The sequence below is a fragment of the Cavia porcellus genome, unplaced genomic scaffold, assembly GCF_034190915.1.
Source record: "Cavia porcellus strain 051 isolate PalLab524CR breed Dunkin Hartley unplaced genomic scaffold, mCavPor4.1 scaffold_6, whole genome shotgun sequence".
Taxonomy (NCBI): domain Eukaryota; kingdom Metazoa; phylum Chordata; class Mammalia; order Rodentia; family Caviidae; genus Cavia; species Cavia porcellus.
Window position 1 is genome coordinate 37831480 of NW_026947489.1, and position 5059 is coordinate 37836538.

At 35.8% G+C, this 5059-nt stretch overlaps 1 pseudogene; it reads left to right on the forward strand.

Moving 5' to 3' along the window:
- The first annotated feature begins 1360 nt into the window (after positions 1–1360).
- Positions 1361–2302, forward strand: LOC100722099 (olfactory receptor 4F3/4F16/4F29-like; annotated as a pseudogene).
- Positions 2303–5059: the final 2757 nt, after the last annotated feature.

The following is a 5059-nucleotide window of genomic DNA, read 5'->3' on the forward strand; positions in this document are numbered from 1 at the left end:
CCAAAGGGCAAGAGTAGTTGATAGAATTTTGAGCATGGCTAAAAATATAAGAAATATGAAATAAAAGTGGCCTTTATTTTAAGAATGTGGAGAGAGACTCTATGACATCTGGGGTCTGGCATTCTCTCTGCCCAGCATGTGGTGTGGGGGCATACAAACAGCTTAGGCTTGGGGTGGTACCTAAGGGGCATTACTGATGCACAGGTAGGCCATTGGAATTCATTTTTCACCACAGGTAAATTGCTTAGGGGCAGGGAAGATGACCTCAAGATAGCCTCTTGGTTCCACCTCCCAGCCTCCCACCACTGCAGCTTCCGATCTAGGGCAAAACCCTTTCAGTAGAGATACCCGACAATTTCATTACAATAAGCTAGTATAGTTGTTCTGTTCTATTATTATTGCTGTTAGTCTCTCAGTGTGTCTTTTTATAGATTAAACTTTAGCATAGGAATGTATATATATATATATATATATATATACATATATATAATATATATCAAATTTAATAGGTCCTAGAATGTATCCTTTGAAGATGAGGGGGGCTACTTAAAGTCAGTTGGAACTGACTTTCTCATCTTCATAACTTCACAAAGAGAGACTGGGAAGCCCTCCCCTTTATACGTCTTGCTCATATCCCAGTTAATAACCATCCTACTAAGTCCTAAGGACAATTCTTAGAGCTTACACAAGCATCTTGTGGTATTAATATATATTCTATCCTTGTTTTTGTTTTGTCATATCTTTGGGCCACATCTACATTTTATACTAGGTTATTTTATGCTCACCCTTATGCTATGGGCCTTGTGTGAATTGCAGATGTGAATGTAGAAAGCAGTGTGAGAATAACTTGCAAGAACCATGCTATGGTTCTTGATATGAGGTCAGGTTAAGAGATAACTTCAGTAACAGAAAAACTGTACTATGAACAGTTTAAAAATCATTTTGGGAAATGAAACCATTTCTGTCTCTTCCTTTTTTTCCCTCTTTGCACGACACCTTTCCTTTGCTCCTTAATCCTTCCAAGACATCTGTTATGTATTAATATTGATTCCTTATTTTGTTTATAGATATAAAGCATTCCCTTGAAATTTATGGTATCAGTGATGTTACATGCAGCATTGATTCAATTGCTATAGATAAGGTACTTATTGGGCAATTAAATAGCCCTGGGAAGAAATTTAAATACCCTTGAATAATTAATATCATAATGTAAGTGGCCATGTCTAACTTTTTGGTTTGCCTTGGGCAAGTGGCCTGCATTTCATTGGTAGACATGTCTGATACAGCATTAATGCCATTTTTGCTTTTATTATCTCTTTATTTTCTTTCCCCTGGAAACTTTAGAGGTACTGTAACTGATATGGGTGGAGTTAATCACTTGGTTGTGTCAGTGTTTGTGTTCCTTGGACTCCCGAATTCCTCGGCAATTCAGATTTGCTTTTTTGTGGTAACCTCCATATTTTATGTTGCAAGCACAATGGGAAATTCCCTCAATGTATTCACAGTGGCTTCTGACCTTCACTTATACTACCTTATGTACTCTCTTTTGGCCAGCCTATCCTTCATTTACTTGGGTGTTTCTTCTGTCATTTCTCCCAAAAAGAGTTTGATCTCTTTAAGAAGCACAAAAGTTATCTCATTTAGAGGCTGGATCATTCCTCATCCATGCCATTGGTGCTGTAGAGATGGTGCCACTCATAGCCATGGCCTTTGACAGAAATATTGCTATATGTAAGCATTTTCACTACTTGACTATTATAAAGCAAAAATTGGGTATTGTACTTTTGGTTGCTGTATGGATAATTGGCTTAATCCACTCTGTAATTTGACTGGCTTTTGTTACAAAATTGCTATTCTGTGGCCCCTAATGTATTGGGCAGCTTTCATTGTGACCTTGTTTGGTTCATTGAACTTACCTGTACAGACACCTGCCAAATGGAATTCATGGTCATGATCAAAGCGATTTGCATCACTGGGATCATTCTTCATTTTGGTCATCTCCTATATTTCTTCAGGTGGCTCATCCAAGGCCATGTTGACCCTGTCAACTCACATCATGGTGGCGATTTTGATCTTTGGTCTGTGTATTTTTGTTTATTCTTGGCCTTACCCTATGTTGCACATAGACAAATTCCTTGCCTTTTTTGATGCAAATTTCACTTCTATTTTGAATCCATTGATCTATGCATTCAGGAACAAAGAAATGAACATGGCAATAAGGAGATCATGTGGACAATTTGTTGTGAATAGAAGGATTTCTGAAATGACCAAAGTGTTAGAAAGTTTTGTTACTGACCTGTAGTAACTTTAAATTTCTCTGATTTCATGTCAGGAGTGTTTGACTCTCAATGTGATATTTTGGTGTCCCAGATTAAAATAACATTGTTCTTTTAAAATATACTGGGCTTCACTAAAAATACCACCAACATACCTTATGGATCTAGAGAAATCACTGCTCAAATTCATCTGGAACTAGAAGAGACCTAGAACAGCAAAGACTGTTCTAAGCAGCAAAGGCAAGGCAGGAGGCATGTCCCTGACTTGAAGTTATACTACAAATCAACTGTAGTAAAATCAACATGGTACTGGAATAAAAACAGAGCCAAAGATCAATGGAAAAGATCAGAAGATACAACCACAACTGCAAACACACTCAGCCACTTTATTTTTGATAAAGGGGCCAAACATGTTCACTGGAAGAATGATAGCATCTTTAATAAATGGTGTTGGAAAACCTGGCTCTACACATGCTGAAAACTAAAACTAGACCCATGCCTATCACCATACACTAAGTTAAAATCTAAATGGATCAAAGATCTGCATATTAAAATGGAAAAAGTAAATCTATTGGAAGACAAATTGGGTAAAAACCTTGAAGACATGGGGGTAGGTAGTGAATTTATGAACAGGAATCAAACTGCATGGGAAATACTTCCCAGAATCAATAACTGGGATCACCTCTTATTAAAAAGTTTCTGCACATCAAAAGAAATCTCCAGCACAGGGAAAAGAAAACCCACAAACTGGGAAAAAATCTTAGTAAACTCTCCCTCAAAGGACTTTTGTGTAAATCATATAAAGAATTTTAAAAAATCAGACCCCCAAAATTCAAAGATCCAATCCAAAAATGGGCATCTGAGATGAATACCCACTTCTCAGATGAAGAAATACAAATGGAAAATAAATACATGAAAAAATGTTCATCATCATTACTCATTAGAAAAACACAAATTAAAACCATATTGAGATTCCATCTCATTCCTAAAAGAATGGCCAAGATTAAGAAAATTACCAACAACAAATGCTGGAGAGGCTGTGGAGATAAAGGAACTCTCCTGCACTGTTAGTGGGAGTATAGACTGGTGCAGCCTTTGTGAAGGTCAGTCTGGAGATTTCTCAAAAAGCTGGGATTGGAAGTCCCATTTGTTCCACCTATTCCACTTCTAGGCATATACCCAGAAGAACTGAAAACATCATACCACAGTGATATATGTGCACCCATGCTTATAGCAGCACAGTTTGTAATAGCCAGATCTTGGAAACAACCTAAGTATCCATCAACTGAGGAGTGGATAAAAAAGATGTGGTATTTTTATACAATGGAGTACTATTCAGCTATAAAGAATGACTACACTGAGATATTTATAAATAATGGGCACAGCTTGAGACCATAGTAATAAGTGAAATATATCAAACTCACAAGTATAAATACCGAATAGTTTCCCTAGTGTAAGAAATGTAAGAATACATAAAAGTATGCAATAAACATGATTCCCCATTATATTGCTTTGAAGCCTTACAATGTTTTCATTAATTGGAGTGATTCTATTCTGGATTGTTTGATTTAATTTTCTGTGATCATATTAACAGTTATTTTGAAGAAAGCAAGACAATATAATAGCTAGTGCTGATATAATGTCGTCTTATTTTGAAGTCCCATGAAAGTTTTGTTCTTCTGTCTCCACCTGTTTATCATGTTGTATCTTATTGGATTTTATTATATGTGATAGTATAAATAAATTTTTTATAGACAAGGGGATAATATAGAAACCATTGTTCATTTTCTGTTGGTTGGTTCTAAATACCCTGCAATACTTTCATTCTTTGGAATGGTTTTACACTGTCATGTTGTGATGCTATGATATATGCAGTTATACTCAAATATTTCAAGGAAAGAGACCTATAGTAGCTACTGTTATGTCAGGTTATCTTGTGGTGAAACACTATGTTGCTTAAATTGTTCTGTTCTGATCTGTGTTTTATGTTCTTATGTCCTCTTTTATCTTTATGTCCTTCTTTCTTTTAATTTTTTTAATAAAAAAGTATACTGGGCTCAAACTTGTCCTCCTCTTACCTAAGTCTGCTAGACTATCATAGACAACACCACCACAGCTGACTTTAAAATCTTAAGTAAGAAATTTTATTGTTATCCACACTAGGAAGAAGCGTATGATACAGTATAGATAATTTTTTTTTTGTCTTTTTTTATCGGTACCGGGGATCGAACCCATGACCACACACTGGCAAGGCAGGAGCTTATGCCACTGAGCTAAATCCCCAGCCCCATATGATACAGTAAAAATATTTCCAGAAGGCCAATTATCTGTCCTCTATGAAATATTTCTTTGGTGAAATTTCCATGATCAAGACTTCAAAATTGAAATTGTCCAATGTCACAGAATAGTTGTATAAAGAAATGCTTAAATTGAGTGATAGTAGATAAAATGATATAAACCAAGATGTCAGTGTATTAAGTTTTCATACAATGTCTATAAGCAGCCTGAATTTCTGCTTAGGTTTAAGTCATTTTCCCCTAGAGGGAAGTTTCTGATGATGACAGTATTTCTGAACAGATAGCCCAAACATAGGGTATTAACAAAATTTGTCAAATATTTAATGATGCCAAATTTTATACTTCTTATATTTTCATGTTAGACTATATCTGACATCACAAAAGCAAAAGTAGAAACCTTAGGTCAGGGCATTTTTTTTGTCTGGACAGTGTTGGGTGATTATCACAAGGCTATGTCTTGACTCTTATTTGTATGATGCTTCAGGC